The sequence below is a fragment of the Tachypleus tridentatus genome, unplaced genomic scaffold, assembly GCF_004210375.1.
Source record: "Tachypleus tridentatus isolate NWPU-2018 unplaced genomic scaffold, ASM421037v1 Hic_cluster_2, whole genome shotgun sequence".
NCBI classification, from domain to species: domain Eukaryota; kingdom Metazoa; phylum Arthropoda; class Merostomata; order Xiphosura; family Limulidae; genus Tachypleus; species Tachypleus tridentatus.
In genome coordinates, this window is record NW_027467782.1 from 42,174,985 (window position 1) to 42,200,502 (window position 25,518).

Here is a 25,518-nt window from a genome sequence, read left to right on the forward strand (position 1 = left end):
ATAATAGCTTTTGATACAGTACTTACTTCCTCACAAAAGATTAATGAGAATCCCATGTTGATAAGGAAGAGGGACTGGCATGAGAAAATGACAAATACCTTCCAAAAGTATCCAAATGATACATCTGGAAAAAAGATATTCAGATCAAAAGATCAGAAAAGTAAAACCACACCACTTTTGGGTCATGTATATTCTTTGCCCAACTGTGAAATTCAATGGAATTGTCACCATCTCAGAATTAATGATGTGGAAACCAGATACTGAAAATAGTGAAAATATCCTCAACTGCAACACCAAGATAGAAATTCATTTGTGAAAGATGTAGTATAAGCAGTGTGGAGAAAGATGGATATCCAAAATTATGGGGAAACATCAAAGCCAACAGGAAGGCAAGAGCTAAAGCAATGAAGATAAAGAAATAAAAGAAAATTATGATCACATGGTATCTTCTACTGATTTGGCAGAATCTATAAAATGAAACATAAACAAAGCATGCATAAGACCTCAAAACATACAGAACCTCATGAATAATGACAGAATTCAGTAGCTCCATATGTCAAAAATGTAAAGAAGAAGGTTGAGCTCACTCAGCAAGTAATCAGATATTGAAGAAATCAGTACTGAATCAACAGCAGCCAAATGAATAGATTACCAAAATAAAAAGAAAGTCATGGGAGATAATGACTTCAGAATAGGACTGGGAATTCCATATGTCCATACAGTGGCTGAAGCTGCAGACCTAGTGAGCGCATTCTCCATGTGAATGCCTTCAGATCTTAGTTGAAAATATACAGTTCTGATTTTGAATCACAAATAATGCTCCTGTAGGAAATTTGTGAAACTCAGTAGTATTATGTAAAGTGAGCCCAAAGGTGGACAAAGTGTAAAAGCCAAGCTATTACACAACAAAAACTGAGGGGTAATTCTAGAAATAACTGATCACTCAGCCTATGATTGCTGGCCTCTCAAAAGTAAAATGTATGTATCAGGAATTGACAGTAGAAAAAAGAAATTCACTGGTAAATATGCTGATGATGGATGGCTTGGCTTTAAGAAAATATGTATTAAAATCAGCAGAATCTACAATAAACAGGAACAATAGACCAGACATCAAGTACTTGCCCACCAGAATGGTTCTCACAGTTCACATTCTCTGTGCAGTTAATCAATCAGAAAATTGAATCACAAGTTTTTGGAAGTATTTCTGTTACAGTTGGCAGCCATAAAGCATTCTCTATGCACAAGGTAATATAGGACATAACATACAATAACCTAATAAAAAAATTCACAGATGTTGAAATAATTTAAGAGGAGCCCCCAGTGGCACAGCTGTATTTCTGTGGGTTTATACTGCTAAAATCCTGGTTTCCATCCCCTTGGTGGGCAGAGCACAGATAGCCCCTTGTGTAGCTTTGTGCTTAACAACAAATAACAACAAGTTTAAGAAGAATTGTTTAAGGTATAACACAGTACTGTTCCTCAACACACAGATGAAAAACTCAGATGGACTGCAATAGTTAGAATTTGATTCCTGTTTACAAAAACGGAAACTGTCTGACAGAATATTTATTAATCATTTCTCTGGTATGTCAATGTATGTATAACCACAACAATCTGACTATAATTCTTAAGTCTCTTGAACTGACTAAAAGAACAACAGTGGGAAATTATCATTACTTAAACTTAAGTCAAATTATTTACCGACAAACTAACTCAGCGTAAAATCTGTGTGAAATTAGATTTAAACCAAAAACATGAACTTTTTTCTTACACTTTTATTGCTCGACAGATGACCCAAATGACCACACGTGGAGCTCCATTAAGTTCAGGCATAGCTCTCGCTAATTTAGAAACAAATGTAGGCAGAAATATTTGATTTTGAGAGTGTATGTTTTATTAAACTGACAGAAGTTTCTCCTAGTGTTAAGGTTCACATATCAATACACAATATTATGAAAAATACGGGGTCACATAAGATGTAACCTCATGTTTTAACCAATGAATAAAAACTGTCTTGAGATCGAGCTAATTAGTCAAAGATATATATTAAAATTGTTTATTGATCAAATTGTTTATTGATCTTGAAGTGGTATAATGTCAGGATATTGTTATTGATCTTGAAGTGGTATAATGTCAGGATATTGTTATTGATCTTGAAGTGGTATAATGTCAGGATATTGTTATTGATCTTGAAGTGGTATAATGTCAGGATATTGTTATTGATCTTGAAGTGGTATAATGTCAGGATATTGTTATTGATCTTGAAGTGGTATAATGTCAGGATATTGTTATTGATCTTGAAGTGGTATAATGTCAGGATATTGTTATTGATCTTGAAGTGGTATAATGTCAGGATATTGTTATTGATCTTGAAGTGGTATAATGTCAGGATATTGTTATTGATCTTGAATAATGTATTGTTATTGATCTTGAAGTGGTATAATGTCAAGATACTGTTATTGATATTGAAGTGGTATAATGTCAGGATATTGTTATTGACCTTGAAGTGGTATAATGTCAGGATATTGTTATTGATATTGAAGTTATTGATTATTTGAAGTGGTATAATGTCAGGATATTGTTATTGATATTGAAGTGGTATAATGTCAGGATATTGTTATTGATCTTGAAGTGGTATAATGTCAGGATATTGTTATTGATCTTGAAGTATAATGTATATTGTCAGGATATTGTTATTTATATCAGTGTGGTATGTTTTTTTTATTTCTCTTGAGACCTACATGTACCAGTGTATGTTGTTTTTTTTTATTTCTTATAGAGCTACATGTACCAGTGTATGTTGTTTTTTTTTTTTTCTTATAAAGCTACATTTGTACCAGTGTATGTTGTTTTTTTATTTCTTATAGAGCTACATGTACCAGTGTATGTTGTTTTTTTTATTTCTTATAGAGCTACATGTACCAGTGTATGTTGTTTTTATTTCTTATAGAGCTACATGTACCAGTGTATGTTGTTTTTTATTTTTTTATTTCTTATAGAGCTACATGTACCAGTGTATGTTGTTTTTATTTCTTATAGAGCTACATGTACCAGTGTATGTTGTTTTTTTTTTATTATAGAGCTACATGTACATGTACCAGTACATGTACCAGTGTATGTTGTTTTTTTTATTTCTTATAGAGCTACATGTACCAGTGTATGTTGTTTTTTATTTCTTATAGAGCTACATGTACCAGTGTATGTTGTTTTTTATTTATTATAGAGCTACATGTACCAGTGTATGTTGTTTTTTATTTATTATAGAGCTACATACCAGTGTATGTTGTACCAGTGTATGTTGTTTTTTATTTATAGATAGATTTACTAGTGTATGTGTATGTTGTTTTTTATTTCTTATTATATTTGTATGTTACTTTTTTCCTTATTTTTTTTATAACTACATGTATCAGTTTGTAATTTTTGAGACTAAAAAAAAGGATTTTCAATCCAAACATAGAAATGAACACTCAGACTGGTATACAGAAATTCTCTATTTATATATTTATACATATGTAAGTATTAGTAGATACATTTTTAGTAAAATTACTCCATTAAAAAATATCATCTTTCGTGTGCAAAAAACTTGTGTTTACTTAAAGCCTGTCAAAATGATATGAATACATTGTAATACTATAACAAGCACAGAATAATTATGGATACATTGTAATACTATAACAAGCACAGAATAATTATGAACACATTGTAATACTATAACAAGCACAGAATAATTATGAATACATTGTAATACTATAACAAGCACAGAATAATTATGAATACATTGTAATACTATAACAAGCACAGAATAATTATGAATACATTGTAATACTATAACAAGCACAGAATAATTATGAATACATTGTAATACTATAACAGAATTGTAATACTATAACAAGCACAGAATAATTATGAATACATTGTAATACTATAACAAGCACAGAATAATTATGAATACATTGTAATACTATAACAAGCACAGAATAATTATGAATACATTGTAATACTATAACAAGCACAGAATAATTATGAATACATTGTAATACTATAACAAGCACAGAATAATTATGAATACATTGTAACACTATAACAAGCACAGAATAATTATGAATACATTGTAATACTATAACAAGCACAGAATAATTATTAGGTCAGTTCTTGGGATTGAGCCTGTCGTGAGAAAGTTAAACAATGAAGAATCAATCAAAGTTTTTCATGTTAGTCACACACATTCTTTAACGTTTTAGGTTTGAAACATTATTTTTTTGGACCATTTGGTTCTGGACAAGTTATTAGAGCTCTCACTAACTTATACCTTATTGTACTTTTCAGTCTTGTGTCCTTTCTGAGATATTTTATAAAGTGATATAACAGTAATTTTGAAACTGTTTTTCTACATTTCCTTCTAGTGTAGAACAGGAGGGTGTTTGTTTGATCTCTCTTTACAGTTAGCTATAATTGTGGAAGGGAGGCAGTTCGTTAACACCGTGGTGGAAATGGGTGTTCTGTAAGTTTTTTAGTTAAAATAGATATTTATTGTACTAATTTCATGTAAGAACATTTTCTATGACAGTTGGCTCATTCTGAGACTTAAGAACTGTGCTGTAGTTTTTTTTTAAAGTGATTTTGATATTTTCAAGATTCATAGTTTATTAATGTTCAGTCAAACATGTAGCAAGTCATGTTTCGTCTGATGAGATGTAATTTGGCATTAGCACTCCCAAGTAAATACAGTACTAACTCTACTGTTAGTAAACTTAATACAGTTTTACTACTGTTACCTTGTACGTTAAAACACGCAATTATTTACTTTAACTGATAGTAAAAGACTTAGGTCATCGAAAGACTTTCCAAACAGTTTCATGTTGTGCTTTACCAAACCTCTGTCATGTCTCTAATATTGATTGCTGGGTGACGAATTAGTGAAAAAATTACCATAAATTATCATTAAAAAAAATGAAAAGCGACACATCCAACGTTTGTTTTGCTTGTTACACTTTGTATTTCCTTCTATAACATTTTTTTTTCAATAATACTGTGAGATTCCTAATCTCAAAATCAATTTTAAAGTTTTAAAGATCCATTTTTATACAGACTAGTTAAATCCAGTTTCTGGAGTCCTCCTCAATAAGTTATCGTGTATTTTAACTGTATCTAGTTACCTCAAACTTACCACTGCATTTTACCTCTTATCATCATGAATATGATAGTACCTTTGGATATCTTTGCATATGTTCACTAGTATAAATCCAACTTTTTACAATGCTCGGGCATGGCCACGTGGTTAAGGCACTTGACTCGTAATCCAAGGGTCTTGGGCTCAAATCCCCCGTCACACCAAACATGCTCGCCCTTTCAGCCATTATAATGCGGTAGTCAATCCCATTATTCGCTGATAAAAGAGTAGCCCAAGGTGGTGATTACTATCTGTCTTCTGTCTAGTCTTACACTATTAAATTAGGGACACATAACCCTCGTGTAGCTTTGTGCGAAATTTCATAATGATAAGGTAAGATCCTACTCACATGAATCCAAAATTTAAATTTCAAGCATAACATCTTTAAAATATATGCATAAATTCTCACCAAATTTTTATTTTTGTAATTTTAAGTTTTAAAACATGGATTATATATATTATGATCTATGATTAATTTACAGATTCTATGAATAAGGAAACCTGTCAAAAAGCATAATGAAAATTATAATCTGTTGAAGTGTGTTCTGACTTTACTGGATAAAAGTCATTTTAATCATTTTTACAACTTCATTAACAATATATTTATAAAAAAACTAATGCTTCTATTATTAAAACCTATATAAAATAAGTTACAACAAAATAACAATTATTCATAACATCTTTCCTGAAATAGTAAGTTCAGGTTTTTATATTATTTTAAAGAAACATTAATATTGCACATTGATGTCATTTCAAAATTTTATTGTAATCACCCCTTTCAAGACAACAACTCTGAGTTCTATCTTAAAACATATTATTTTACCTACATAGTAGTTGGATCACTTGTTAAGCCTTAATATGCTGTGCTCATAGATTATTAATTGAAAAATAACTTGTATGAAGTTTTAACATACTATAAAACACTTAGCCTTTCTTTACCATGTTTACATTCTACAATCTATGATATCAAAACTTCATCAAAGGTCAGTAGACTTAAAATATGTCGTATACTTGTGGTTTCCATTTACATGTTATCTCAGTAAAATATGCTATATAGATCATAAAATTACTGTGAAAGTAGCCAATAGAAATTTCAAATCATCATTGTCTAATTCAATGGATAATATTATATTTGAATTAAATTAAGAGTTTACACAGTACACAATTTTATACTATTTTAATCATCAAGTGTTAGAATAAAACTGTGATCAATAGCTAGAAATACAAAGTCTAGTTTGTGGATTCAGTTATTTACATTACAGTAGTTGAATAAAGGAGAACAGCAAGAGAAATCCATTCACTTTATAAAGTAACAAATAATGCAAACAAAGCACTAGCAATGTAAAATGTTAGAAATAATTGAAAAGTAAAATTAAAGTCAAGTTTTGTTTTACAATTAAAATGGTAAACACTGATTGCAGAGATGCCAACCATTACGATTTGAGCGTAACCATTATGACTATACGTTCATCCAGACAAATATTACGACTTGTTGCAACTCCCAAATTATTATATATTATATAGGCCTATACAATAAAGTGATAAATTGTTCCCCCAGGGCTTGAAAGGGGTGAAAAGGAAATTTCTAGTGAGATACAGATAAATTTTGATAATAAATAAAAGACATAGTCCAAATGGCTACTTGCAATAATCATGTTTGTGCTTGAAATAATAAAAAATATTTGTATCTCTGACCTCTACCAATAGTTTGAGTGTGGTGCTTCTCCATACTGGGTACATGGGGGAATCTATAGTTACGTCATCAGTGCTTGTCAGCCACTCAGCGCTCGTGTAGATGGGTATTTCTATTGGCATAGAAACACCAATGTGATCGTTCACAAGATAAAAAAAAAAAAAAAGGCCTCGCTCACCAGATTGTCTTGTTTCTGGCAAATCTAAAAGGACTAAAACTGTGAATCAAAAATTTAGAAAAGAGTATAGTGCAAAATTTTCGGTCATTGCATCAAAAGTCAGTGACAGTTATGTGTTTTGTACAGTTTGTCATATCGATTTTTTTTGTGGTGCATACAAAATTAGCATCTCACCATAAAAAGGCTGAGGTGAAGACAAAAACGATGCAGATAACGACATTTATGAGTAAAAATTCAGAATATGAAACCATAAATGCAGAAGTGATGTTCATGTAATTCGTCATTGCTCATAATTTACCCATAGCTGTAGCCGATCATGCAGGACATCTATTCAGAAAAATGTTCCCAGACTGATATAGCGAAAAAAATATGGTTGTGCTAGAACTAAAACTACAGCCATTGTACAAATGTTTGGTTGTGAAGATGACAAAATGATTTCAAGCATACTTACTAACAGTGTTTACAGTTTAGCCACAGATGGATCCACAGATATGGATGACTCAAAACTGTATCCAGTGGCTGTACGATATCTTGACCCTTTACTTGGAAAAATTGTTTGTTCTCTTTTGACAATGGTGGAATGGAAAGAAGCTTCAACGGAAAGAATATTTAAGCTTTTGGACCATGAACTGACAAAGAGGAAAATTCCATGGAAAATCTGTCTTAGTTTTCCTTCAGACAATGGCTGGTATAGGTAAAGGTGTGATGGGACACATCTCAAGATGACAGCCCAGCATTTACTTCATGGGCTGTGCCTGTCACCTCATGAATATTGCTGCCCAGAAAGCTTCCAGAAAACTGCCCTGCCTAGTTTCTGATATACTGATATATATCTACTATTTTCTGGACAAAAGTGCTAGCAGAAAACAACATTTCAAAGAGTTTCAAGGATTGTATGACAAAGAAACAAGAAAAACTCTACAACTTGTTAACACAAGATGGCTATCACTTGGGATGTGCCTCAACAGAATATTGGACATGTGGAAGCCATTGAAGAAGTATTTCTCACTGTGAAAAGGAAAAACTAGATTCAAAAGGAGCTAGGCATGCAGCTCAGTCAGGTAGCAAGACTAACAGTCAAGACACCCTCTCGGCCACACAGGGACACAGTCAAGATATCTTCTCAGCCACACAGGGACACAAGACAACAGTCTCCAAAATCAGACAAAGAAACATTTGATATCACTCAATATATGTTTAGGCAGTCTGACCTTGAACTAAAGAAGAGACAATCAATGAAAAAGAGAAGAAAACAAAAGCTAGCAAGGAAGTAACCAAGAAAAGTTATGTGCAGAGCAAGTTAGATAAGTTGACAGTTTCTTGGACAACAAAATGAACTTGTTATTTTGTCTTTTTCTTCAGTCGGCAATTCCTTTATTTGAGAAAGCCAATTTGATATTGCAAAGAGAAGAACCTTGCATACACATTATGCATAGAACTCTGATTACACAAGTTAAAAATATACTTGTCAGATACATCAAGCCAGTGAAGGCAACATCACTGAACTTGATTACAACAATGAATCCTTATACAAATCTGATGAGGCAGTTTCTATTGGAAATGCTGCCAAGGAATACATTGTTAAATATGAAAAGGACCTGGACCTGATCAGCTTCTACACCAGTGTCAATAAATACTATATTGCAGCTACAAATTACATGATGAAACATTTCCCTCTAAATGATGAACTTCTGATTCATGCAGAGGTTGCTGATCCAAAACTGAAAGTAAGCAAAGATTTCTCTTCTCTACACTTCTTCACAGACAGGTATTCTGTCCTTGCAAATACACATGAGCACAACACTATTGACAAGTTGGAAGGGCAATATTTGAACTATTAAATTGATATTTTCTCAGAAACTGTCCTTCAGTTGAATGTTGACAAGTTTTGGGTTCAGCTGTCTACAGTTAAGGATGGAAATGGTAACCAGAAGTATGACTTTCTGTGTAGGGTTATGCTTGGAATTCTTACAATCTTCCATTCTAATGCTGACAGTAAAAGGATATTTAGTTTAGTGACTAAAAACAAAAGCAAGTTCAGACCAAACTTGAGCACCTCAGTTTTGAGCAGTATTATAATGCACAAGATGTGTATGCAGTCAAATGGACAATGTTGTTGTAACTCCCAACCATCCAGAGACATTCTCATGAAAGCAAAGGCTGCAACAGCTGCAAAACTATTACAATAAGCATCATAAACATGATATAAACTAGTCCTTACACAAAGGCTTTTTCTGCTTACTGTTTGTGCATGTTCAGTGTTGTTTTACCAGTACATTTGTTACTCTGAACTAAATAAAAAACATAATTTCAAAATATTTTTTTAAAATTTATTTATTAAATACACAAAACACAGTTATAAATGAGCAATCTATAGCAGTAATAAATAATAATAGTTATAATAATAATATAATAATAAACAGCTTAGAGACATTGGTCAGGCCTAGTAGCCACAAATGATAAAGGACTCTGTCTACAATCATTATGCTCAGTCATTTGAAATAGTTGGCATCTTTGTGATTGTACTTTAATGTGAGAATGCTTTCTAATGATTTACATTTGAAATTGTGACTGTTGAAATTACATGGAAGCAAAAAAAGTTACTAATTTGTTCATAAGTAAAGATTTAAAACAGGATTTGTGGCATTAAACTTTGAATAAAGAGTGATAAAAAGAAAAGACTGTAAAAATAAAAATTAACCAATATGCACAACAATTCTTAGGCAAGATTTGCCTATTGTCATCTGACTGAATAGTGGGGTTTGAAAACCAACATTTCAGTACATCAGCAACCCCAAAATGCAAGACATTTCTGTTGCAACAGAATGTAAAATGCAAGCCCTTAGATTAACAATATGTCATATTACCAAAATGATCCCAAGCTCAGATAAAATTAACACCCCAGTGTAACCCTTTATAATCTAGTGGGTAGTATAATGCCACCTTTGGCCTTGGATTGTGAGAGTCAATAAGTAATAAAAGTCACAGTAACTAAAATACAGAAACTTCAAACACACCTTGCTCACTTTGAGATATTTTAAATTATAATTTTGATTTTTTAGTTAAATGATGATTTGTAATACAATAAAAATAACTATATAACTATTTAGTATGTAGCTATGCACACGGGTGTAGATTTTTTTATACCCGATGGGGGATGATTTTTGCAACCACTTACGTGGACTGTTAAATTTGCAAATTGGTAATCTGTGATTACGTGAACCTGAAAGCTGTAAACATGCAGTTACAGAGTAATCTTGTTGCCACGATACTTGCATGTATACTTAGGTCTACTGTCTGATACTTATGAACTATCGCTTAGATCGAAAAGCTTAGAAGCATGCCTACATCTAGGCCTAATTATGTAATTCGATTGGTAAGAACACGAGAATCACAAGAACAAACACACAATTTGTAGGTCTGTGATGCAATAAAACAATTCAACAGACCAAACTGAAGGGGGGATGATTGTATGCACTATACCCCCTACCTAAAATGAAGGGGGGATGTATACCCTCCATCCCCCCAGGATCTACACCCCTGGCTATGCATGACCTGCAACTGTTGACCTGAAAGCCAATTTTTGTACATATACTATAGCATGCCTAGTGACATCATGCTCTAGGCTATTTTGTTGAAATATTTAGATGTTTGTAGTTAACCACAGAGCTACATAATGGAATATCTGTACTGTGCCCACAATGAGTACTGAAACCCAGTTTTTAGAATTTCACATTTGCAGATATAAGATTGAGTCACTGGGAGGCATTGTTGAAAGAACTGCTGCAGTGAATAAAACTGTCTAAAACATTAAAACCACTTTAAATACAGCATTCACTTCACTATTTTAAAATGTGAAAGTTATCTATGTCCTCTTTTTACAACTTTATGTACATGTTTAAAGTAGACCTCATAATATTTATCTTTGTTCAAAGCCAAATTTTATGATACCCGTATTTACAATGGCCTTGAAATATACAACAGTTATTTTAATGGGAAAAAAACGCCCATGACAGTTACTTTTATGATGAGTCATGGGTCAAAGGACGTCACATATATATATATAAAAACCTAAAAAAAAACAACTTTGTTTAACATCTTCCACATTCAAAATTTTAAAAAGCTTAGCGACCTATGTCCAGCAGCAACCAATTTCAAGTCTTAGCGACAACAGACAATTGTATGCTTTATTTCTTGACTTATTGTTTTATATTTCAATAAACATAAGTTTAATAATTTATTCCTAAATAGTAATAATTTATATACATATATAATGTACAATAATTGAAATGTGACTGTATATTACAAAATACTACTCCACTAAAACACAGCCAAGACAGAGAAGACTAAAGGTCAATTTTATATTATTGAATACATATCATGAGTACACTTGCACCTCATCAATGCAATTTATGTAATGTTAGCTGGGCATGACTGGAAGGATCAACATAATACAAAATATTAAATATATAGCATTATGAGACTTAATCAACTTAAACTAAACATTTGTATTTTTGTGTTATACTATGTAATCATTCCAGCATGAAAACAAAAATAATTTATATTTCCTATTTTTTTTTATGATGGTTATGATGTTGGTCAGTTCATAGACCCCACAAATGGTATAGAAAAAAACATGAAATGTCAAATCTTACTAAAAACAAACATTTGAAATGTATTTAGGAGGTTCTAGAGATTAAGCAAATAATATCCAAGATTTTACAACGAAGAATAGTTTTCTTAACTATAACACAAAACCCCTTTGTACTTGGACTAGTAACAAAACAATTTTCACAAACAAATATTTAGTAAAAAATATTTAATTAGAAATCTGATTTTCTGTGTACAAAAACTTATAATCTTTACCTAAAGTTTACCAAATTTTGTGAAGACACGTGCTGTATCAAAAGTTATAGTGCAAACACTTAACATGTGCAAATATGTAGACTAACTCATGTATATTATATTGAGTCTGTAGTGAGAGTTAATAAAATAAATAAATAAACAATGAAGGAAACTGTTAAGTTACTACTTTTTCATGGCATACAAATAATAAATTTTCAATAACTTATAAGACAAAACCCTGCTTAACTTTGAGATGTCTCAAAATGTATTTAGAAATTTGAAAATTGCAAAAGAAAACATGGGAATAGTTGCCTTTTAGAGTTTTGACATGATCAAATTCTCTGCTTTCAAATTATATGAACTAAGATAGCCTTAAACAAATATAAAATTACTAGATTTTTGGCTTAAAGTCTTTTACTAACAAAGTGCACTTGCATAGGTGTGAAATTTAATACGTACCACCAACAATAAAATTATAATGGGAAAAAAATTAGGGCTAACAGTTTCTATTCTTTTTTAAGTACTTCATCTGAAACAAATGTTAATAAAACTTAAAAACAAACAAATAATTAAAATATCAGAATATCATTTACAGTTTTATTTTGGAGGTAATTTGAGGCTCTAAATCACAATTTTTGAAATGTTGATGTTGAGATTTTGCACACTAATTTTAGGCATTGGGTATGAAGGGTTAAATAAGGGTAAGTTTCCATTCTTGTGGCTAAGATCATTATTATTTTATAAATACTTCCTATTGGTTTAGGTAATACAATTATTAATAATAATAGGGATAACTTACACTCTTGAATAAAGCTATTATTGATACTAACCTCAAAGTCAGGAAATAGAGGCAATACTTCCAGTGGATAGACTCCAGGTTTACTGCAATGTTTCTCAATCTAACAAAAAAAATATATATATATATATATATTGCCACTGTTTGTATAGATCGTATATGCTGCATAAAATTCTATTTACTCTGAACTGTAAAACAATTTTCTATTGTATAAGTAAATGGCTTGATTCAGTGTGCTGTTTTCAAGACATACACTACAAATCAGCATTATATGATGTCCAAGTCTTATTTTTCTATTTACCCATCCCCAGAAATCAATCAAAATGGTTTATTTTAGTGGCAAGTAAAAAATATTACATGATAAACTAGATTTACTTTTCTTCTTGGTAAATTTTATAATTTTAAATATGCAAAAAAAAGTACATATTTGTGTACTGGTTGTTAAAACTGAGTCACTGAACCATCTGGTTGCTCAAAATTATGTTTTCCACTAATTAGCAAGAGACTGTGTTGAAGTAACAAAACTGACTCCTTAATATAGTAACTGATAAAAACTGTACATACCAATCTCTTTTATTCATCTCCAGTAAAGAACTATCTACATCTATTTTCTATAAAGTTGAACATACAACTCTAACAAGGAGTTTAAACTCTCTTGTAATACCTTAATGCAGGTGTAGCTTGAAAAATTAGTTCCATACATTGGCACAACTAATGGCTTTCAGTTTTGCATCAGAGTATCTCCTACCTCAGAATTCTGGGGACCAGTAGTTATATCACAGTTTCAAAACCACTACTCTATAGTATGCACTACCTGCATTTGGTCATATAATGGTATGGGAACCAAGACTACGTTCTTCAATGTTTAATAGTTACCCTTCTTATTGTTGCATGACAAGTAACACTCAAGTTAGATCACAATCTTTGGAAAGCTCCTGCCAGAGCTCTTTTAATGTGAAGTACAACCACAAGGAAATCATCATAAAGTATATGGTTGTTGTCACTGCTGCTGCAATGTATTTCAGAATCTGGATTTTCACTATTTCGGTAGACAATCCATCTGCTTTACCTAGTGAAAATGTACAAGGTTGTCCTCATACAGCATTGTAATTCTAAATGTGGATATCTCTAACACATTATTGAAATTCATAAGCCATTTAAATGATATATGGTTCATTTGAATGGTAAACTTTATACCATACAATCAGTGATACTATGGTTTGACAAATACAAGATGACAGTAGTTAATTCTTTGTATACACAGGATAACATGTTATACTCCATCCTGACAATGCTGCTATGATTAACTAGAATATTTGTTAACAATGAAATCCCATTAGATTGACTGAACAGTTTGGATAGTCAACCTAAAATTTACTTCAGCTGGAGAAATTGCACAATATTCTCTCACAAGATGGAGCTGTTCTTTACTGTTATGATCCATAAACATTCCAACCCCCCCTCAAAATGTGACTGAGAAATTCAAAGAGTACATATAAGCACATACTATTCTGATATGTACTTCAAGCATGCTTTCTTTACCTATTGAAAAACCATTGATTGTATACTGTAGTCTACAAAAAAACACTAAAATGTTATCCATATAAATGAGACATTTATCCAACTCTAATCCTCTCTGTCAAACTCTCAAAAATGGCAAGTACATTATGCAACCCAAATGGTACAACAAAAGTTTATAAAAACTTTTTTAATCTGGGAGCAGTTTTACATCTGCTCTTGTTTCACTAGCAAGTTCCTGGAAGCAAGGTGTAATGCATTAGACAAGTGGACATCTTCCAGTATGTACATGAATACCCTATTTTTGACCAGACACACACTAAAGATTTAACCACATACACTTCCTTTCAGTACTAGATACACACATACTGTTTACACTTACTTAGATACATCTATTGACTATGTAGCGCATGTTACTGATATTGGATTCAGTTGGCTATAAGATCCGACATACATGTTGGAAAATTTATTCAATATTTACTATGTTCTTGTTACTACAACGAGCCCAAATTATCTGTACAATTCTCAAATAGTGATGTCAGATGTTTAGGTACCCATGGATCTGTCCTTGGTCACAATGCATCTGAAGCAACACTAGCAACAGTTTATTCTAGTCATTTCCATTGCATTCAATGAGCTGATAATTATTTTAGCAGCAAAATGAATAGCCATTTCCCTGTAATTACAGATTAGTACTGACACAAAGCAAGCCTTTGGTGTTGTGAACAAATGCAGCTTTATTTATGGACAAAACAATGTGTTTCACATATTGGTTCCACTACCACATCAAACACCAACTACACACTAAACTGGCTTTTTAAAAGAATCTGAAATACTACTTATAGATTGAGAAGTAATAGTGCTCCTTTCTGAAGATATTTATGCTAACATGTTGGCACTGGATTGTTTCATTAAAAGGCCAAAGCTTATTTCACAGGTCATGCTGATTTTAATTTCCACAACAAGTCTAAACCTTAGATACCAGTGCCTAATTTTAGATTAGAGACAACCATATTCATCTCTTAGAGTAGTGGTTTTACTTGAAGTACCTGATACAAAGAAGAAACAACTAGAGTTCTGGAGGATCCTACACCAACCAAAAATTCACTTTCTACCAGTGTAAGTTTATCATCATATAATAAATGCCATTCAGTCCTTTATGAAACAAACTGATCACCATATCTTGGAATTCGAATTGACTCCTATACTCCCCAACTCAATACCCAAACTCCAACATGGACATCATTAATTTATGTTGTGGCTTTATATGACTTCCTGTGACTGTTGTGGGATTTTATAGAATTGCATGTTCTCCCTCTCTCACCTTACACAATTTTACAAATAATTCCTCTCAAAATGTGCATTTAGTTTACTGTCAAAGCATGGACTTCATCCCTCTTGTTCAAAAAGTCACCTAGAGATGTGGAGAAGAAACACTTCATGCTGCTATGAAAAACTAATCATAGAGGCTCTGAAAAGACCAGAGTTAAAATTCAGATGGTATTTGTGGAAGGAAAGTCTGTTTGAGTTCAAGCATTTTGAGATACTGGCATTTCTAATGGTTAATTTGACTGAAGGAATATTAGCAAAGCTACTAATGGATACTTTTTCCTCAAGCATGGCATCCCATGGTTTTATCTGATGGACTCTTGATGAAATGGTCCATGAGTACACCCTTGAGATGTAAAGCTCATATAGTGGATCTCTTTGGTGCTTGGCATAGTCATGACTGATCCACAGACAGCTGTGATCTCTGAAAATTATTCTGGTTGAATTCGTACCACTGAAACTACTGATGTAGGCTTCTTCCTTACATGTGAAAAGCTTGATATAACTACTGCAAATCTAGTTGACACAGAAATGGTAATTAGTGCAAGTAAAGCTATATGAATATCCCCATACAGTAAAGGAGGGTGACCCTTAAAAAGCTTATAGAAAATGATATCACTGACACTTGCAGCTTCCATAGTGAAACATGTAATCCAGTTAGGAAGTGCAAGTCATTTATAAAAAACAGTCAACTTTCTTGAAGTTTTTGCTTTTGAGTTCTGAACTTGGTTTGAATGATGGTTCATTTCTTTATGAAGCCAAAATGTTGGGACAACTCAGATAAAATTCCCACAGTTAGTCATTAGGCTACTCATCTTCTAAATGTCTAGTTTGATCAATAGCTGGACTGTTTAGGCACAGCACAAAGCATTTCTGATTTGTTCATTCAAATGGTGACCTTCTTGAAATGTTTACCCTTTCTATACTGAAAAAATATAACTGATATCCTTGTCCTTCACTTTTTACAATGAAATATTTACTTAAATTGCATGAGAACAGTATAAAGTTCTAAGTAACGTATAAAGATTCTGCATGCAACAAACCATATAATTTGACTTATTAGTAGTATTTTTTTTTTTTTAAAATTTCAGAACTTTTATTGTGAGACATTATTTTGAAAAACAATTAAAATACTTCCCATTTACTTCAATTTTCAAATTCTTTAATTGTTGTTTTGAAAGTTCCAATTTATAAAGTAGCAAACAAAAGATTTTAAAAAAATAAGTATAGTGTAGTGTAGAGATGGCAGTGCTAGAAAGTACAGAAACAAGGTACGGTTGAATACAAAAAAAACATACAAAACTTCCTACACAAGTAGCTATGAGTTAATATTACAACCCTCCCTTGTTTGTGTATTTTCTAGCATTGCCATCTGTACATCATACTTAATTTTTGTAATTTCAGTTTTACTTTTCCAATTTAAAGCAAAGATAAAATATACATTTTTATATAATAAATACTTTACAAAATGTTTTATAAGAATGTAGAATACTTAAGCAAAAGATATTACAATGAAATCTTCTTGAAATTTCAAAGCTGCAAATTCAAATATATCACATATAAAAACAAGATATTCAAGAAAGATAAATTTCACCCACTTTTTTTTTTGTTATTTATTGACAGACATTACAGTCATTTTATAGGATATTAACCAGTTACTCCTATTTAAAATCAGTTTTTAACATATGATGCTCAAAGATCCTTGAAAAAAAGCACCAGTTATAAAATGTTGAGTAAAAAATATATTTTACTAAACTTGTTTCTCATCATTCTGAAATATGGTCTCCATCCTTCAGTCAGCACTGATAACTTCAAAATGAACAAAAAACATTTTAGTTGCAGAAGCTATACAACCTATAGAAAGTAATTCTGAAATTCCAAAGTATTTCCCCTAGAAGTTTGTTTTTTTTTTTTTTTTTTTGTAATGCAATTTAACAACAGGTACATCAAAGCAGTTCACAAAAACCTCATTGAGTTAAAGTATATTAAAGTATTGTAAATATCTTGAGAAAATATGAATAAATGTAGACAAACAGTTAGAAAATGACCTTTAGGATGTATTATGTCCTGAGAGAGGATGCCTCCCACAGTGCAAGTGTCCAATGGACAGTGGAACACATGCCAAAGACTTGTGTATCATCCACCATCTTGAAAACATGAGAATTCTGATCAAGGATAAAATTCTGCTGGTGATGAGAACCAGATATTTTTTTAAGGTGTACTATTACTGGGATTTACATCAGATGTGTGTGCATTCTATTGTTCTAACAGAAAGCTCAGAACTGTCAGAAAGCAAACAACTGTTTAAAAGAGCAACCAATAAATAACCTTAAATCTCAGCAACAAGATCATGAAAAGTTATTTGGCAGATTTGATGCCAAACATTAACAAACTAATCACTGCCCTATAGGGTAGAGGACTGTATATTTTATATAGGCTGTCTAATACTTTCACTTTGTCAGTGCCAGCACAAAAAAAAGCAAATGGAACAGTTAAAGACAAAACTGTCATTAGGTAATTTCAGTATTATGAAATGTTTTAATTTCTTGTACTGATTAAATCTTGCTTTTTTTGAATATTTTTTATCACATTTGAATTCATTGTATTCAAACAATTCACAGAAATAAACTTATTATTTATTAAAACTTTATTTGTTAAATATAAGCTGAATTTGACCACAAATATTGTTAGTAAAAATTACAAATAGTGATGTCATTTAGAAAGGTGAGATTCAAAGGTCATCAATAGATCTTTGTTAAATTTTCTGATTTTTCTTGTGACTTATAGCTAAGAGTAATGACTACTGCAATTAGTAAAGTATCAAAAGAAGTATGTAAATGAATGTTAATCAATTGGACAGATGTAGAGTACATATTGAAAAATATTAAATAAGGTATTTTAATGTTATCTCAAAACAACATCTCACAAAATTTTGAAAACTTCCCAACCTGTAAAAACCATAAAAATAAGATATAAAAATTATACCACATTATTTAAGCAGAAATGAGATATAATTTAGTAAGTTTGTGCTAGGTTCTTTGCATTTTATCAAGTACTCTCATTGAGACAGGACAAAAAATCAGGTGATATTAACAACATACAGAAAAGTAGAAGGATAAATACATTTACTGTTATGTGCTTGTTGACTATTTTCACACACACACACATATATATATATATATTAATGTATTAGGAGAGTTACTAAAATGTTATTATACTACTTACAGGTTTCTGGGCATCTTCAAAAGTTTTATTAATAGCATTAATTTGACTTTCTCTGTCCATATAAAGGTTTTCTTCTTTGAACAATTTCTTGACATTGTATCCAACTCTGCAGAAAGGTAGGTGAAATAAACAATAATTGAAATACAAATGTAAAGTGTGAGTCTAATGAGTGTATTGTATGACTGATCAGTAACTACAGTTAAACCTATGTTTAGAGATATTATAGAATAAGAAAACTCTTCAAGAATGTAGTTTTTTTAAATCACAGTAAAATTTAATTTAATAGCTATTTTCACAAATGTTAAAAGACAATTAACTAAATATTAAGAAAAAAACAGTAAAGTAGCATATACTAAAAGTATAATTAAGTAAAAACTGCAAGACAGGTATCTCAAAACTCTGATAATACCTAATTAAATTTAACTAATAATCAATATGTTTGGAAAAAAAAACATACTTCAAAAGAAAAAGAATATACTTGAATTTCAAGAATATGCTTTTCTAATGGTTACATTAAGATGGTAAACTGTGTAAAACATTTCAGTTCAATTTCAAATACAAGAAATAGTCTAAGTCCTATGTACTGTATAACCACTTTCAAAAATTATACTGTCTGACAACTAAGAACATTTGAAGTTGAATATTTTTAGACTACATAAGGCAAGAACATAAAGTGAGCATAACAGATCAGAGAAATACCAACCAATTAAATCACTGTTTATATATACCTATGTGTCTCATTCAGAGCTACTTACAATGAAGACTTTTCAGTGTATTTGCTGATCAGATTCAAGAATATTATCAGAAATTGAAAACATGTCAAAAGGCATGTACAGGACATACAAATTTTCTTGGTTGAAATTTACAAGTTTGCTCATTAACCAATTCAATACATAATCCTTAACATGTGGGTGCACATATTTTCAGCTTGCAGCTCTTGTTAGACATATATGCTTGAACAATACATGTATATGCTGTTATGACCTAAATGTTAGCCCTATTCAACATTTTAAGCTGCTATACTTTCATTACATTTTTTTAAAGTTTATGAATGATTAATCAGATGATAAATGTTAAAACTGCTATAAGATAAAATTTGGCAGACTTTTAGTAATGTAATGCAATCATGTTACCGTATCCAATAATATAAAATTGGCCCATTCTTGGTTGTGTTTCAGTGGACTAATATTTTGTATTATACAGTAACATTTAAACTATTAAACACACACACACACACATTATTACTATTTAGAGACAAGTTTTGAAACTTTTCTTAAAATATAGAACAATAACTAAAGAAGTAAAGCAAACAATTATCTCTTCCAGTTATGACCTTTGAACTTGGTCGCTGCTGGTCATAGATTGCTAAGTTTTTTTTAAATTTCTAATGTGGATGATACCAAACAAAATATTTGTAAGGTTTTATATAAACAGTTGAATAACCAACAAATCATAAATAACTATACTGATGCAATGCCAGTCAACAGCCAAAAGAGAAGACCCAGGTAAGTAATATATTTCTTGTTTTTCATGAGTATTCTTTAACTATTATTATAAAAGTAACTAAAATGTATAAAAATTAGAAACTTATTAGATCAGGCAAGATTAGGTAAGATAATGAAGCAAAAACATAAAAATTCTACACAGGGTATGCTAGCAGGCAGCTCATGCATTAAATAATTTGATACCAGTATAATGGGAGCTGTTTGTTAATGGAATAATTTAAAACTTATTTGACAGAATTATTAGTAAGACATGATTCAAATATCAATAAAACAGTAAAACATATAAATTGGTGTATACAGTTATTAATTTTAAGATATTTAGGATAAACAAATACAGTTTCCTGTTACAACCTGCAGTCACTCAAGAAAGAAAAAAAGTAATTTAGATTTATTTCCTGATTTTTATTGTGGTTATGAGGTTGGTCAAATTGATCAACCCAGTTTAAAGCTAGGGTAGAGAAATTAACAGCTAAAATATAATGATTTCCTTTAAAAAAAAATCATACCTATTTATGAGATTTCACAAATTATGCAAACCAAATATGACAATTCTAGGATGCATAAAAGTATTTTTAACACTAACATAAAACTCACTTTGAACTCAGAGCAGTCAACACTGACTACACATGTTCCTGGAGAAATTTATTTTAAAAGTACTTAATTAAAACTCCAACTTTTATCTCCAAAGACTCGTAAAATGTACTAATAGTACATGAAATTTAATGAATATATGCTTACATTATCAAAAGTTATTGCATCACTAATCTCTTGGTTACTTTAATGCTCAGAAGTTAAGTGCAGTACACCTAGCCCATATCAAAAGCTAAGTAGTTAAAACAGATTGAGGACTAGCTTAGAAAATAGTAATGTAAAACATTTAGTACAGCTGTCTAAAGAAGGAAAATATCTGTTACCTTACACGTTTGTTTAATGAATCCAGTGAAAAAAGATCAGAGAAAAAATGGAACACTGTGTTAATGTTACCACAGCTCAAAGTTTTATAAAAACATAATGAAACATAATACATATACCTAACTGGTATGTAAATAAGCTTTAGCTTTTTAAATAAGAACTGACTGTTGTAGAAGAAACTTAAGTTGGAAAGTTGTAATTATACATGCATTCTGATGTACAGAATAATGATCTTGAAGTAACAGAACTTGCTTTTGTATTTAATAATAATACCAGAAGCTAATACTTTTAAAATGCCAAAAAAAGTAAAGACATTAATTTCATTACACATGGAAAAGCAACAGTCAAAGTTACAAATAATATAAATGTATATAAACAGAATACCAAAAGCATTATATTACACCCTAATTTTTCTTACACACAAGTAAATATACTCCATTTTCAGGACTCGTGTATACACTTACTTTGTTTCAGTTTTGTCATTAGAAACTCCATATCTGTTGAACTCTGTAGAAATGTACTCAGTTTTCTTCAGCCAAGGTCCAGCTTTGTTGTGATGTCGTGATCTAGGCACACAATAAATTATCTTAATACCTTTGATTAAATTCTTTCAGAAAATGAACAGTAAGGTTATACTTCAATAATCATTCAGTTTTATCTTTTTACTTAACTTCAGAAAACAAAATTTCAACTTTTGTCAAGTATTACTAAAACAACAAAAATTCATATATTACTTGTAGTAATGAAGAAAATCAGAAAATATGCAACTGATGGTATCACATGCAAATATGTTGTTATCACATTACTTTTTTTTACATGATATACCAATGAACCTATATAACAAAGATACTTAAACCAGTTTGTCGATGAACAAAACAAACCCTTTGGAATCTTGTGGTCCAAGGTTGTCTTCTTCAAGAAGCTTTTCATCTTCAAGGTCTAATGATGCTGAAAAAAATAATAAAGTTATGGTTATCACTACTGAAAATAAAAATCATGATGGCTTTTCACCAGTATTTTCTAGACACGTTATACGAATTCAAAATTGAGATATTAATAAGGTGAAAAAAGAGCTTCTTGTACCATTTCACACATTTACAAAGGCAACCATTTTATCCAATTTGCATGTCACTTTTTTCAACTAGCCTCATTTTGATAGTATAATCTAAAACCACACCAGGTTTAGTTATTGGTTGTTTAGTTTTGTAATCATCCTTTCCACTGTATTTCATTTCACCTTCATGTATTGTAGTAAGCAAAGTAACACGACATTTGTCTTTCCATTGAATTGCTAAAATATTTCCTTTCTTCTTAATATCTCCCTTTTTCAGAGGCATGTCTTACTTTCAAAGAGAATGTTGCATAATTCCAGACTTGTGTAATAATTATCAATATATATGACATTTCCATAATTTAATCAATCATTTGCATTTGGTTTTTTGTTATTTCAAAGTGCAAATATCTAAGAATCTTCATGAATCAATCTCAAGTAATGTATTTTGGAAAAACCGGAGTTCCTACAAGAGGTCATTCTTCCAATAATCAACCGACACGTGCTTTTTTAAATGAGAAATAAGCATCGACAAAGCAAAAAAAAAGTGTAAATTTCCTCAATACTTTGTATCTTTCCATTTCTTACTTCATGAAGTAGAGGGAGTGTTACTTTAACTTTCTTCAGAATTCAAGGATCTCTAAAACTCATAATATGTGTTTCTCACAAAATATGACTCATTATACTTTGATCAAATATAGCAGTAAAAAAAATTCATATTCTTTAGATTCATCCATGAGACTAAATTTATCTGCAAGTCCAGCATTTATACCATCAAAAGAATGAATAAATGGATCAAATCATGACAATTTACCCATTGGGAACCAATGGATTTTGATTCACTATTTAAATTGTATTTAAAACTTTAAATTATTATATTTGATGTTGATGAAAATTTTTTCTTCTTCATTTGAATAGTTACACTATGAAACACAAATTTTGTTCCTGGATAGTATGTATTATTTCTTAATTGCTTATGTTGTAAAAGTATAAAATTCGAGTTTGATTATGTTGAGATCACTTTGACTTAGAACATAGTGGCGAGCACTAGTGCCATGCAAGGTAGGTGCACTTATCAGACAAAGAATATGTTGGAAAGGAATCCAGCTTTCATCTTTATGTGACCTTGCAGGCCATGAGAACAGTTAATTTCTTGATTTCTTCATAAATGACACCGACACATCGGAATGTTCATCTGATCTATCTTTTATGTTTCCCATATACCATTCATGATCGTATAAGCATGCCACATATTTCCCTGGCTGATAATTGTCATTGCTATCATTAGACTCTATTTGAGCTGCTGTAGCATCACTTTCACTGCTACTACCAACAGTTACAACTGTGTACACATCATCATCTGATAACCTTCTCATATAGAATGTGTTGGTAGAATAAAGCTATGATGTGACCTAATACCTGCCACAGTTTTGTGTTTTTCATAGTGCTCAAGTAGATCAAACTTTACACAATTCTGCAGGACTGATTCCTGATTGTCAAGAAAGAACTGAATGCCCTGAATGTGGTTCTTTGCCCAATGGTGCATATCAGAGACACTTAAAATTTGATAATTTATTATTTTACACAACATTGAACTTTTTTAAGATAATGTTCAGAGATGTAAGAATATATGGTAAAGGCTGATTACAATATTTCAATGGTATTCATAAATTATTTCAAAATTGTATGGATATATCTGCACCCAGTAACACACCTGAACTGAAGTTTGTTTTTTTCAAGTAAACAACGTATGGTCAGAGGATACTTTAAAAATTATAACTCAAAAGTAGGTTGAACACCATCCTGATTGTTTTTGTAGATCATATTCAGGGATGTAAGAATATATGGTAAAAATCTGAAAAGGCTGAATAACTGGTGACATGGTCAAACTGTGGCCAGAAGTAGTGCTACTTTTAGTTAAATCGTAAAAAGTTGCATGCAACTACATTCTTTTACAGGAGATCTAACATACTTTTAACTACAACAATTGCTGATTTATCAACTGATATGTCATAGGAAATTTGTAAACAAAATTCAGCATTGTATCATATTATGTCTTAAGAGCTATGACTTCTTAAATAAACCAATGTTTTTTATGATTTTTGGTTTTCAGGTGAGTTTACAGCCTCACTATGCAAATCCTCAGAGAGATAAACTTGGTTTGAGACCATTTTTGAATTCTGTGAGATTAATTCAGTCAGTGTAGCACATTTCAGCCTTCTACCACCATTACTGTTGCAGCTTTAGGTTGCCAAGTTTGCCCGAAAACAAATTCGCCACAAATAAAAAAAAAAAATTAAATTTTACAGTGCTGTAAATCAGAAACTATTAGAGATACTGATCTAATCTTTGGCAATATTTCATTATATAGGTAAATGAGCACATGTGAAATTTTTCGAGGAATTCTGTGGGGGTCACCTCCAGCCCCCTGGATGATTTGACATGGAATGACCCTACAGTTATCTGATCCTCATCTGAATAACAAAAAGTAAAAGAAAGCTGTTGGAAATGCTGAACAAAATCTTCCAAAGACACAACAAGTTGAGAAAATAAGTTAAAAAGCAAGAGGCCATACGTCCAGGCTCTAAGGTAGAAAATGTAGAACAAAGCCAGCCACTTCCTGCACAATAACAGCAATGCTGCATATAATAAAATAACTTAAACAGGAAACTAGTTTTGCATTATATTATTTACAAGCCCAATACAAAATCGACTGCATTAACTTCATTTACCCCCATCCTTCTATTAACAAACATTAAAAATGTTAAAATTACTTCAGTAAAGACAAAGTTAATACTTATTTGAGATTTAATATGAAATATTAAGGCATATCATAACACAAACAAGAAACTAATTTTCTAGTATATGATTTACAACAGCAATATAAGAAGAACTGACAGCTATGATCAGAAAACTTTGAAATTAAAACAAATTAAAAAAAAATTCACTTTATAAAAATATTCAGCCTAGATCTTATTTATATACATACATATATTTTTGTTCTTTTAACTGTGAAAGAGATCTTAAGACAGACTTTACAGTGAGTTTTAGCACTCAATTGTTAATTTTATGGGGCTATAAGTATATGTTAGATATTTTAATGAATGTCTTTCATAATAATTTTGAAATATTAATACCTGATTCAAAACATCAACAACTAATAAAACTGCTGTAATAGCAGCTAATATAACACAATTTAACAACCATGTATACACATAAAACAAAAGAAAAAAATATTAACCTTTCTGGGTAACAAACTTTTAATACTTAAAATAAATATTAACCAAGGTATCATT

General features: G+C 31.0%; 1 protein-coding gene and 1 long non-coding RNA gene across 9 annotated transcripts in view; both read left to right on the forward strand.

The window, feature by feature from the left end:
- Nucleotides 1-25,518, forward strand: part of LOC143243177 (uncharacterized) — a 386,181-nt gene that overhangs the window by 72,603 nt on the left and 288,060 nt on the right. The gene's annotated exons all lie outside the window — the stretch shown is intronic.
- Nucleotides 1,790-24,892, forward strand: LOC143243185 (uncharacterized). Its single transcript, XR_013024151.1, has 2 exons — nucleotides 1,790-1,858; nucleotides 24,594-24,892. It is a non-coding gene; the product is annotated as an uncharacterized LOC143243185 (long non-coding RNA).